This window comes from Rhinolophus sinicus, linkage group LG05 (assembly GCF_036562045.2).
Source record: "Rhinolophus sinicus isolate RSC01 linkage group LG05, ASM3656204v1, whole genome shotgun sequence".
Classification (NCBI taxonomy): domain Eukaryota; kingdom Metazoa; phylum Chordata; class Mammalia; order Chiroptera; family Rhinolophidae; genus Rhinolophus; species Rhinolophus sinicus.
In genome coordinates this window covers 24973212-24986644 of record NC_133755.1, presented here as the reverse complement: position 1 = coordinate 24986644, position 13433 = coordinate 24973212, and the positions used below count along the sequence as shown (strand labels likewise).

Below are 13433 nucleotides of genomic sequence, written 5' to 3'. Positions count from 1 at the left end.
ACACCATTTTACGTTCCTATCCACAGTGCATAAGTGTCTCAACTTCTCCACATTCCTGCCAACACTTGTTATTTATTTTCTGTTGTTTGATAGTAGCTATCCTGATGGGTGTGAGATAGTACCTCATTAGAGTTTTCATTCGCGTTTCCCTCATGATTACTGATTTTGAGGTCTTGCTTTACTTTAATGTTCTTCATTGGCAAAACAAGAAGTTGGCAACTTGATTAGTCTTCTTTTCTTTTTTTTGGTAAATTTATTAGTCCTCGAAAACTGAAAACCTGAGAGCCATCAATGTTCTTTCTATGTCCTTTTCTCATCTTCCATTTACCTCTTCAATTCATTGCAGTTTGGCTTTGGCCCTCAATCCTCTCCTGACACCTCTTTCATCAGTCAACAAATTATTGCCAAATAGAAGGGACCTTCTTCAATACTTCTATGATTCGTGAAAAGCACAGAGAATCTGGAATCAAGTATAGAATCCTGCATTCTTCAGCATGGTACAACCTCAGTAAATGTAATTCCTGCCTCTGGATGCCCCTGGATGCAGGGTAACTTCATCCCTTCCAATAGTTAATTCTCCACTCTATGCAATGACTCCCAAATGTCTAGTATTCAACTAAGGCTGTACAAGGCACTCTGCAAGGGATGTAGGGCTGAATTAGATATGGCTCCTGGTCTCAAGGAGCTTAGAATTTAGTAAGAGAGATAATAGTGGGATGAAGTGTCACCGGTGCTATGGAAGGACAACTGGAGCACAAATAAAGGAATGCTTATTCCTGTCTGGCCTGGACAGGACAGGAAGGGCCTCACAGAAGAGAACTTGAACTGAATGAGTCTTGGGTTTACCATGTGAAAAAGAGGGGGACATGTATTGCATGAGCAAAAGCACACTGGGGAACTGCCAGCAGTCTACCACTGCTTAGGGTTCTAGATAGATGAGGAATGGGGGTGAGCAATCCGAGAAAGCAGGAAGGGGCACATTGAGGGGGGCACACCATGCTCTAAAGTTAGTACAACGAAGGCATTGGTTAGCAATGGAAGGATTTTAGGCTCAGGGAACCATAGGATCGATTCTGCATTTCAGAATTATCGTTCTGGTGGCAGAGTGAGGAGTAGATCGAAGAAGAGAAGATTCAAGGCAGGGAAATCTCTTAGACCATCATTTCAGTAGATCAGGTGAGAGGTGGTAAAAGGCCTGACCTAAGCCAGTCATCATAGAAATGAAACAAGGGCATACAACACAGGAAAGATGGTGGTAGGAAATTGATGGGATTTAGTCACCAATTAGATTTGGAGAACAAGGGAAGGGAGTTTAGGCTGACCAAAAAGTTTCTGTCTCATATTATTAAATAGATGGTGGTACTATCCACTAAGATTGGAAATATAGGAAGAAGAAACGATGAGTTCAGTGAAAGACACTGAGTTTGTGATCTTTCTGTGGGATGTTCAGGTGGTTACAGAAAGAGATCAAGGCTAGAAATACAGATTTGTAAAATGGAGGTTGAAGCCACGTATAGCAGAGCAGCAGGTGGCCTGCCAGCATCCCCTCCACACTCACCGTTCTGCTGCCTGCCCACTCAAAGGTGTCCAACTGCAAACTGTGACTCTGTTGGGAGCCCACGGGGTGGGCCAGCCACCTCTGCGGGTAATGGGGGTGACTGCTAAACGGTATGGAGTTTCTTTTTGGGGTGATGAAAATATTCTGAAATTAGATAGTGTGATGTTGCATAACTTTATGAATATACTAGAAGCCAGTAAATGGTATACTTTTAAAGGTGGATTTTATAGTTTGTGAAATATATCTCAATTTTTCAAAATTGTGAGGAAGAAAAATCCAGTGGCTCAGCGTAACTTAACTATTTGGTTCACAAATGTGTCCCATGTTTTCACACCTGTGTGCCTTTGCTCACTGTTGCTTCCCCCTAGAATTTTCTTTTTTCTCCCATGGCTCTCCTCTATATATCCAAATTCTACTCTTTCTTCAAAGTCCAGCTAAAATTCTCTTTTTCCATGCATTTAGCCATCCCCAGGTCAGGGGAATGTCTTGTACTTCTCTGACTTCTTCTAATTATTTTGCCTCCTGCATATTCTTTTACTCTTTTCTTTGTATTACAGATTTCACATACTTTATTTAATAAACTTTAGGTTCCTGAGAAGAAGTTGTTTCACCTATATACAATTACTTCGTGATTTTGTCCTGCACTGGAACACTTGAAACTATTTGTGTAGAAAATGTCACAGTGATGGCTTTTGGTCAATTGTGCATCTGTGCGGTAGGATCTTACAGTAGGATCTTACTTTAATGAAGTAAACATGAATTCACTCTATGGCCAATCTCCCCTCATAAAATGAAGCTTAATAACGTTTTTGTTTTTTTTCCCTCTGCTGCCATGATAGATTGAAATGTGGGGACTTAAGCAGCTCTAAGTCTTTAACATGAGTAAGAATAGCTAATATTTATTGAGCATTCAACGTGTGAATTTTTAAAAGTGTTTTTCATGTGATATCTCATTTAGTCCTTCTATAATCCCTGGGGTAAGGGCTATCATCTCAGTTAACTGACGATGAGACTGAAGCACATAGAGGTTAACTTACCCATGGTCACACAGCTTGTTAAACAGTAGACTCATGACGCATACCCAGACAGACTACCTTTAATGCCTATTACATGTGTAGTGCATTAAGACTTTTTTTTCATTTAACTCTCACAATAACTCTATGGAGTAAGTAATTATCTCCCCTCATTTTACAGGTAAGGAAATAGATTCTTAGGGAGATGAAATAGCATGCAGCTCCTAAATGGTAGAGCCTAGGTTAGACTGTGTTCATAGTCCCATCACAACCCTTTCCTTCCAATTGGCTCTTCGGGGCTGCTGCAGTTTCCAGATTCTGAATGAGGGAGCCCACTTCCCTAACTCCTCGCTCTGGTCAGTGCTGATGTGGAAATTAATTTTAGTACTGGTTCCCTATCCAGGTCTGTAGCACCTTTGATCTCTTTCTCAACTGGCCTTTTTAAATACATTGTAATCAGTTTACAGTATTTCAAAAGAGGTTTTAATTAAAATGAGATCCAGAAGCACATGTATGCATTATCTTCTCTTTCTTGGAGAAACGTATTTTGCAACCACAAAGATAAATAGGAATAATTGGGGTGAGTAAGGTAATTGGTTTTTTATTGCCAATTATGATAATTTTAACTTTTAAGGAAACCATATGAAATCCTAGGTAGCGCATATGCAGTAACCTCTCCCTTTGGTTACCAGATTTTCCTAATCCTTCTTTTAGTTGAACCATCCTTAACACATCTCTCTTTGATTATATACTATGTTATAAATATATTTGCATATGTATTTTTAGATATATAAATATACCTGAAAATATATTTATATTTATATTTATATTTGCAGATATAATTATAACATAGTATATCATCAAATGGTAAATTATATAAAGCCAAATATAAGTGCAAATAAAGGGAGGTGTTATGTGGAATAACCAGAGAAAGCTATATAAAAATGAATGAATGTGCCTGACCCAGATCTGATTTCAATAAATTATAGATATTAGTAGCCTTTATATCCAAGCAGAAGACCATGGTCTTCTACAAGTTCAGCAGGGGAAAGGACAGGTAGAGGAAGCTGGGGGGGATCTGATAGTCACTCAATCCACAATAAAACGTGATAAGTGACATGAGAATTATCTATCAAGGGCTATCAGAGCACAGAACAATTACTGACCATCTGCAAATCAGAGAAGACAGTGCCAAGGGTGTAACAGTTCCAAGGGTGTAACAGTGTAACAGCTAGTCTAGAAGGAGACCAATTGAATCTCTTGCAGCAATCCAGATGTCAGATATGAAAGGTATGGACAGGGTAAGTGGCAGTGGAAAATGAAGAAGGACATTTTGAAGAATATATCAAGTATGTCTCCACTGATTGAAAAAAATAGATCCTAACCCATTTTCTCCCATAACTGTTTTACTAACTCTATATTGACACTGGAATGTTTTGTGCATTTTTCACCTATGTTTCAAGGTCATGGAAAAAGATACAAAAAGCAAAATATATTTTCAGTGATGACATCCTATAAATTAAACCCAGCAGAAGTTTTAAAATAAGGACTATTTCCTCTAGCAGGGCATTAGTAAATCATGTTTTTTGCATTTACGATTCTTCATTAGGTAACTGTTATATTAAAGTCACAACAGTGATGACTCTCTTCCCTTGTATTTGGTAATACATGTGAATGGTTATGTGGCATGTCATTAACTATAAGGAGGAGGGGCAGTAAATGTGAGACAAGATTTGCAACTACAGCCACACAAAACACCACCTGGTTTTCATAAAACACCACCATGACAAAAAATCTTTCCCATTTTGGTCATTCTGATTACATTTTCTCTCAAGGATAAAAATCTCATATGGCAATACATTTACTTATTAAACCTAATCTTTATCCTTGCAATGTTCTTGGAATAGGAATGGAACATTGTGAGGAAACTAATTCACGTTAAGCAAAAAATTACAGGTCTTAAGCTTAAATGTATTGTTGAAAGATTCATGTAAAGTGGAGGAGATGATTTTGTTTTTAAAAAGAGAAGCAGAAGAGTGGAAATGACAGGGAGATATATATATTCTCTCACACACACAAATACTTAACACTCTACATAAAAGCAGCTTGATTAGTTTAGAAAAGTTACTTCAAGGAAGAGTAACATCTGTCTCTTTAAGGACCACAGAGAAAATGGAAGTCACTAGTGAGATGGGACTGGCTGTAAACAGCTCCAATGAGGTCCTGGGAATCTTGCTGAGAGAGGATATTTGGGGCTGGACTAAAACGTCTGTTGGGAAGTGGAAGGAAGAAAAAGGCAAAGTTAGGTAAGAGTGTTCTTTAAAAGAGAATGTAAACTTGAGTGAATTTACTTTCAATTTTACAGTGAAAGAACGGCAGAACAAGACTAAGCATAAGATATAATTAGATTGAATTAGATAGATACTACTGGATGTGAGACATTTAGCAGCTTCCAATTCCCGAGAATGTTTCAGAAATGTCTTTGAAAAAAAGAGCTTCAGGGTGAATCAGGATTATACACAGTTTTACTTGCCCCACCTTTAATATAAGTTATTTTAAAATTCCCATTTTTTAACTTTAAATCTTAGAACATTAAGATGGATGACAGGATAAAAAGTAGGGACCCACTTAACTTTTCTTTCTGTTCTCAAAAACTGCCTTCTTGACCTCTGCTTGGGGATGGATGGATTCTTGCTGTAGCCCATCCCTTGTCTCAATATACTCGTATTTTACTTAAGTACTTTGGGGATAACATTTTGATATAAAGAGAATTAGGTCGTTTCTGGCACAATGGCTGTCAGCTACTCAGGCTTCTCTCACAGAAAACATCTGTAATTTAACATATAGTGTATGTTCCCTCTACATCTTCATCCGATTCCCACCCCCGCCCCACTCACCTGGCACTGTCACCGCGTTTCCATACCCGTGGAAGCCTAGGTGCGTGATTCTTGGCTGCACTCACTTGATGGTAGGGCACACACTCAAAGTTAAAGATGGCCAAGTAGGAAACACAAAACCCATTGAAAGTAGCCACTTCAGTTTACTCTGCTTTAGGTGAACAGCTCTGGATGTATCTCCCTAGGTGCGGAATGCCCGGGGGCTCTGCCAGGCGGCCACCTGGAAGGCCGGCACCAGGGACGGAAACGTGCGGAGCAGGGAGCAGATATATCTCAGGGTGGAAACTGCTCTCTGCTGTGGACCCCTTACAACTCCCTCGTTTAAGTCACCTCTTGCCTCCTGGCCACCGTCGCCTCCGTCAGGGCGGACAACAAAAGAGAAAAAGTCAGTTCGGTAGCAACGATAGGGATCAAGCACAGCGTGTAACCGGTTTGAACACAGTCGCGTCTCGCTCGCCCGCGCTCACGGACCTCAGAGGGTGCAGAACGAGCCTGAGAGCACCCAGAGCTCCTGTTGCTCCTGCGCGGTGCACAGACCGTGAGTGATGCCCGCGCTCAGCTACCACCCGGTCCCTCCCGCGGGGAAACTACAGCTCCCGGCAGGCCCCGCGCCGGCCGCACGCCCCCGCCCCTCACGCCCCGGCCCCCCGCCCTCGGGCCTCAGGACGGGCCGGGGAGGAGGGAGGAGGGCGGAGGGAGGAGGGAAGAGGGAGGAGGGCGGGAGGAAGGGGCGCCAGCGGCGGGCGGGATCCTGCGAGGCGCGTGAAGCCTCGCTGGCGCCTCGTCCGAGATACAAACGCTGGCGGGCGCGGAGTTTCTCACGACCAGCCGAGCCCGTCACTGTAAGTAGTCGCCCCAGGGAGCGCGGAACAGACACCGAAAAAGTTAGCGCCGCAGCGGCCGCCGCTTTGTTCTCGCGGCCCGTCGGGTGAGGCGGTGGCGGCCCCTCCCCCACTCTCCCGCACGCGGTGGCGGCAGCGGCGGGACTCGGATCCCGCGCGCAGCTGGGCGGCGGCCGCCGAGGCTGGGCGGGAAGTTGAAGCCGCGCACGGCGGGAGGCGCGGGCGGTGGGCGCCACGGCGATGGGGGGCGCAGGCGAGGCCGCCTGATGGGGCCAAGTTCCGGCGTGGGCGCGGAGGCCAACTTGGACTCGTGCTCCGCGGGCGACCACCGCGCCAGGCCCCTCGGTCACGATCTGTTACTGGGCCCCCAAACTAGCTGCCAACGCTAAACCGGCGGCACTCACACTGCGAATATTGGATGAGCCCTTTTCTTTCCTTTTCGTGACTTTACGCTGCACCCGTCTCAATGGGTGAGTAAATGGTGCTTAGCGAACGTGAGCCCCTACCCCAGTTTCCTGACGGTTTAGTTTTGGCAAGTTGCAGCATTGCTCCGAGTTGTTCTCACCCCCGGGACTTTTTTCTTGAGATGTAACGTTGAGGAGTGCGACTGTTTCTTTGAGCAATAAAAATACCCACATACTACTCGGTTGCCTGTTGGATATTTCTAATTTGAAGTCATCTCAATCAGAAGCATAGGCCTTGCTGTTCGCAGGCACGAATGTAAATCAGGTGACAAGCGTGTGTGAGACCCGCAGACTTTTCCATACACAGATTGATGGCTTGGACGTAACTGTATCTTCAACCACACCCATCCCCACAGGAAATAAGACTATCAGTGTCATCTTTGATTAGGAAGGATAAGTTACACCCTGAACTAGGTACTACTTTGTACGACACAGCCTTAATGAGATCTAGCCGCAAATGAGACAAAAACTTTCAAGTGCCTTAATTCGTACCCTTGAAAATGTTGCTGTATTACTCTTAACACTGCGTCTGCTTAGTGCTTAATGCTGCAGGTCTTACATACATTTTTAGCGACTATGATTTTTGCTTATATCAAATTTACCAACTTCTAATGCAATAAGGGCCGGGAATACCAATGGATTTGCTGCTAAAGGCATCCATAAAGTTCTCCGAGATTTAGGCGAGGTTTGCTTTTTAAAGGAACCCTTTCCTCCTTCCCTGTTAGGATCTGGACTGAGAGCAAACATGGAAATTCAGACAAAAAGAAGTTACAAGTTTTAGTACAAGTATTTAAAACATGTCACAGAAGCCTTCATATTAGGTTTTACCTTATAGATGTGGTAAGCCTGATCAGGTGAGCTTGGAGTATTTATTTCACAAGCCATTTTCCAGCCTAGGTTCTATAATTTGGTGTTTAACTTTTCGGGTGACTCAACTTCAAGAATGTTTTCTGGTTCATATCTTAAAAACAATTTTTTAAGCATCCCATGTAGTAGTGAGACTTTTAAATATACAGATTTTATAAGCTTTCGGTTTCATCAGATGACCTCTTTAAAATAGAAATTTCTTTCTTAGTGGATTGTTTTTTTAACTGAAACACTACCATACTCAAAAAAGAAAAGCTGAATCAAGTTTTGGATATTGAAGTTTAAAAATTATGTAAGAATTGAGGAAAAAACAAGAAAAAATAAGTGGTTATTTAAATGCACTTTTCTTAAGGAACATTTTGTTCTCATTTTTAAAGACCTAACATTGAAGAAAATATTACGATATTGGAGTTGATTGCTCATTTTTAAAAGAGACTACTTTTACAGAACTTGATATAGGAAAATTATTTGCTAGTACAAGTTTTAATTTGTTTTAATAATCATGTTTATGATTCATACTCTATGCTGATGGCACTCTGAGTCTCTGATTATGTAATTCAGATTGAACTTGTATGTGTGCCTCTTTGGAGCGGTTGTCTCAGTGACAAAACTTGAGATAATGTACTTAGGAGATGTTTTAATTTTAATTTCAGTGTAGAAAACAATTTTTCTCCACTTGTGTGGTTAGTTTATAGTGGCAGTATGTGAGAATGCTCACTGGCTCTTAGCCAATCATTTCTCAGATACCATTGGTGCAAAGAGGTGATGAAGCCCCTTCAAGCACAACGTAGATTCATACAGCGTTGCCAGACTGGCAGTCCATAATCTTATTATCGGATAAACATTTCAGTGCCTGAGCAAAGGGCAGACCTGGTGTGCTCTCTGTGTGCTGTCTCTAACAATGGGAGGACAGATTCAAATACCCCTGGTCCAGATGAGCAGAATTTTAGCAGCAATAATTTAGTCAAATGCTGAGCTCTTAGAAGAAAAAGTATTATATTAATCTAAAGTAACAGTTACATTTCTGAAAATAAATAGATGTTGGGATTACTACAAACTATGCTTTTAAAAAAAACAAAGTTATTTGAATGTTTTTGTACACTATACAACGTAAAAGCCATATCAGGATTATTAAGCAAAGTCAAGCCTGGATCAAGGCAACATATAGACATTGATTTCAGGACACTGGTCAGTATTGCATTAAAAAAAGGCCACATGCTTTTTTTACATGCTGAAAGAATACATGTACCTATTAACAGGAGAAAAAAGGAACCGCCATTCATTAGCATTCCTAGCACACAAAACTAAATTTCAGAACCACGAAAACCCATTATGGGTAGGGAGTCATGGTAAATATGCTATTCTGAATAGAAAAAGCATTTTACCTTTTCACTTTAGCCATTACTGAGTAGGAAAAGAACATTGGCTACAGTAAATAATGAGCTTCCTTTTGAAGCATTTGTTTTGTCTTCCTGGAATCCTCTTCCCTCTCTGCTTCCCTGACTCTTCCTTAGCCTATAGGTCTCAGCTTAAATAACATTTCCTTAAAGGTGCACCTTGCCTGAGACCCCAGTTGAAATAAGGTCCTCTTAGTATTATATATTATACTCTGTCATATCACTTTTTATCATTTGTAGTTACCATGCTATTTATGTGAATATTTGTTTAATGTGTATATCCCGCATCACACTGCAAGCCCTACGGAGAGCAGTAGCCATGTCTATGTTGGTCCCTGCTCTATAACCCCAGTGTCTGTCTTAACAGTCTGGCAAATAATGGGCACTCAGTAAATATTTGTTGAATGAAAATGTTCCTATTGGAGCTTCTAATTAGAGGCTTTGCTAAGATATGAGGTAATATACGATTAGGGGGAGGTGAGAGGAGAGGGAGAAAAAAGGTAGATCAACTTGTGATGTTACCTTGAAGTGACCCTCTGTTAAGTGCCCTAACCTCCAGAGCTTTGTTTTACCTTGTCTGTAATAATAGAGCAGGTTAGGGCTCAAGATATCCTATGTTTTGATTCCATTCAACAGTGGTGACAGATTATATGACCTCATTTGAATGGGATATGTGACAGATAACTCCCCAAAAGAATATTCGAGATGTTCTAAATAAACATAATAGAAATGCTTGCCAACTCATAGTTGTTAGAAACATGTATCTGATGTACAATTTATAAATTAGTAATTCAAATTGAACTTGTATGTGTGCCTCAGTTTTCTAATAGAAGCATAAAGACAAAATAAATTAGAGCTTTTAGATTCTTTTGATACTTAGTTTTAATATTTTGCACCCAACAATGTGTTGCATCTTACAGAATAAATCAGGGTTCTGTAAAACAAAACAAGGAGAGGAAAAACAGATGGGATGAGTGGGCAGAAGCTAATATGACAGCTCACTTAATTTCTTCTATTTGTGTTCATGCTGAAACTTTAAAAAAATATTTTTGTTGAAAAATGTAACAATTTATTAGCAGTTATCAATAATTCTGATAAATTAGTCGATTGTATTACTAGACAGTTAGCTAATCTTAACAGGTATAATAAAATGGAAATTTAGTGGGAAGACATCCATCAAAAATAAATTATTGTTATTGAACACAGTAATATCTTGCATCTGGTAGTATTTAACCTGCATATGGTATTATTCATAGATATTTTACTACTTTTTTTTAATGACAGTTGTTCAGCTTTTTGAAACCTAGTCAGGTTTGTTAAGGAGCTCATTACCTCATGAGAAAACCTGTTCCATTTTTAGGTTGGTGGAGGTGTGATTAAATAGTACAAAGAACATGGGGCTGGAGTCAGGGAAACTTTTGTTTGAATCTCAATTCCATCACTTAGCTGTGTAGTCCTGGGCAACCAACAACTTCTCCGAAACTGTTTCTTTTTTTGTGGAATAGAATTAAACAAATCTCCTAAAGGCTGTTGCAAAAGTTTTAATGAAGTATCAACTCAGTGGCATTATTTAGCATGAAGTAGGAGCTTAATTGTTAATTCCTGCATCTAATTGCTATGAAAATTGCTAGAACTTACGGAGCACTTACTTATTCTAAGCCGGGTAGACCAGGTACTGTTGGGAGCACTCTTCTACGTGCTGTAGCTCAGTCCTCACAACAGCCTGTGAGGTAAGTAAGTAGAGCTGTTATCTTCATTTTACTTCTGCCCTCTGCAGTGATGCTGAATAAAGCACATTATTCTCTTTAACACCTTTTCAAATATTTGAAGACCATTATTCTGTTTGGTTTTGTTAAGCATATATTTGTCACATGACATTGTTTGCACTGTTATCTGGATGTATACTCATTTCTTTAAATCAATATAGCTCTTAAAAATGTGGTCTGTAAAAATGAATACAAAAGTAATGTAGGCGGATTGGCAACGAGTGTACAGATTGATGCTGACGTATTCTCAGTGTCCTGGGGTTTAGGTTTACATTAGTTCTTTTAGTCACCCATTATATTAGCAGCTCCTATTAAACTCTTGGATTTATAACTCCTCTTATGAACAGCTTCTAAGTCAGCATTTCTCCATTTCTGTATTGCACATTTAACTTTTTGAAACTAGATGCAAAGCTTTACACTCATCCTTGTTACATTTCATTTTAATTTTAGTTTATTTCTCCCAGATTATACAATTTGAGGATTTTATAAGCATGTCTTCCATGTTTTTATCTTATAAATAATAAAAAACAATGTAGGGCCAAGAATAGACTTCCAAGGCACTCTCTAAAGACTTCTCTCATCTGAATTGATACAGAGCAGCAAACTAATCCAACTCCCACTCAAGCAATATATTTACAAAAGTGGCATGAAAAGCCATCTTGGATACCCTTTGGGCCAGAATACTCCTTTTTTTTCCTGGCTTTGCCAATTGTGTGAGCTTGGGCAAGTACTTTAATCTTTAAGCCTTTGTTTTCTCAACCATAGAACGGGATTGTTGTGAGGATTAAAGGAGGTAATAAAGTGCTTAGAACAGTTTCTGGCAGATAGAGTTCAATAAGTGTGAGCTATTATTATTTTTTTCATCTAAGAAGTCTAATCTCATTTTTCTCCAAGATGTAAATGCAGTTGATTTGGCATTATTTGTTATGTTTGAATTCATACTGACATCTAGTGATCAATATATTCTTTCCTAATTCTTCAAAAACCGTTTGCTTTCATACATAATCTATTCTCAGATTTGACTAAGGATTGATATTAAATTTATATGTCTCTCATTTCTGAAATCTGCTTCCACACTTCTCCAGCCCACAAGACTTAAAACTCTGACCCATCTTCAGAATAGAATTCTCTCTTTCTGCTCCTTCTCCAAGATTATAGCAGTTAGCTTTGTGATTACACTTGCTTATTGTATTAGCGATGTGAAATGGATTGCATCTGGACCTAAAGACTTGCTCTCACATAAAGTTGTTTTAGTCTGTCTTATTCACCAGGCTCGGGTTTCAGTTCTTGATACTCTTCTACAACTTCAGTTGAGAAGCTGAGAGAAGATAATAAACAAAATACAAGTTGAGCAATTCTGCCTTCTCTAGGTACTCTCCCACCGGTAACAACATCCTCTCTGAGCAGTGATTCTCTCAGTTCCTTGTTCTCTTTGAGAAACAGTCTGTTGTGTGAAACTTGGGTCCTAATGCCCTCCCCAGCTCTGCATGGCCATGTGATGCTGGCAGGTTGCTTTAACTGCTTGTGCTTCAGTTTTCTCCTCTATAAAAGTGGTCATGTTTGCCCAGTCACCTTCCAAAGAGTTAGCGTGAGATGATGTATTTGAAACATTTATAAGATTTAAGTGCTGTACATTATAAGGTGGGATGAAAGCCATTTACTTGAATTTAGCTATAAAATCTGTTATCTTTAAGCAATTTTTTTCTAAGCCTTAGTTTTTCCTGAGCTGTCTTATTCCTGATACTATATCTGTTAGGTTGGTGCAAAGGTAATTGCGCTTTTTGCAATTATTTTTAACCTTTTAAACCGCAATTACCTTTGTAGCAACCTAATACATGTTTTTGCTCTTCTGTTATGTTCACCCTAATTTATTTAGCCCCATTAACTATTCTCCAGAGAGTCATTCTGCAGCACATTGGCTGCTTCACTCTTTTACATCGTTGGAATCATTTACAGGTATATCCATTGAATTTAGAAAGAACCATCTCTTTTGTGCCATTTCGCTTAGCCATGGCGGTGAGGTCATGCTTTTTTCTTTTACATTTTGAATTGTCCTTTCGTAAAAGTACGACACATATGTAACTGTGCCTAGTGTTCTCTTTTTTACCTTTAGAAATCCTTTATGATGAGATCACTTTCTCCTATGTTCTTGTCATAAGTATGTCTTTCACACTTCTTGTTGGCCATCTAACTGTGTAGTATATCCCCTGCCTGTTTCCTTAGCCTTCTGAAAGAAATCTGTCAACATAGCAAGTCAGGAATCATCTTTTCGCAGAATTAGAATTTTAATATAAAAACAATACTCTTAATTTATCTGTGTTAAGATGGTATTATACATTTTTTCTATGGCTGAGTGGCATGTATTTTATTTCTATGACAATGTCAGTCTGACTTTTCTTTTTTGTCCCTTCTCTGTTTTTGTCATAACTCAGTTATTTGTGTAATAAAAGTGTTTGATATTCAAATTTCAGGTATTAGTGAGGAATACCTGGATTTTTTTGTTTTTGTTTTTTGTTTGTTTGTTTGTTGGAGGCTCTCTGAAATTACACCTATAGTAAAAAATGAGTCTGATAATGGGCCAAATTAAAAAATAATAATAATCGCTACCCATTAGGATTTATTGGTGAAT

General features: G+C 39.6%; 2 protein-coding genes across 2 annotated transcripts in view; one reads left to right on the top strand and one right to left on the bottom strand.

The window, feature by feature from the left end:
* QPCT (glutaminyl-peptide cyclotransferase) overlaps positions 1–5605 on the bottom strand; it is a 42832-nt gene extending 37227 nt beyond the window's left edge. The window contains exon 1 of the mRNA XM_019742152.2: positions 5469–5605. The gene's annotated coding sequence lies outside the window, so the exon portion shown is untranslated. The remainder of the gene's footprint in view (positions 1–5468) is intronic.
* Positions 5606–6150: 545 nt separating this feature from the next.
* Positions 6151–13433, top strand: part of PRKD3 (protein kinase D3) — a 54953-nt gene continuing 47670 nt past the window's right edge. Inside the window, exon 1 of the mRNA XM_019742118.2 lies at positions 6151–6310. The gene's annotated coding sequence lies outside the window, so the exon portion shown is untranslated. The remainder of the gene's footprint in view (positions 6311–13433) is intronic.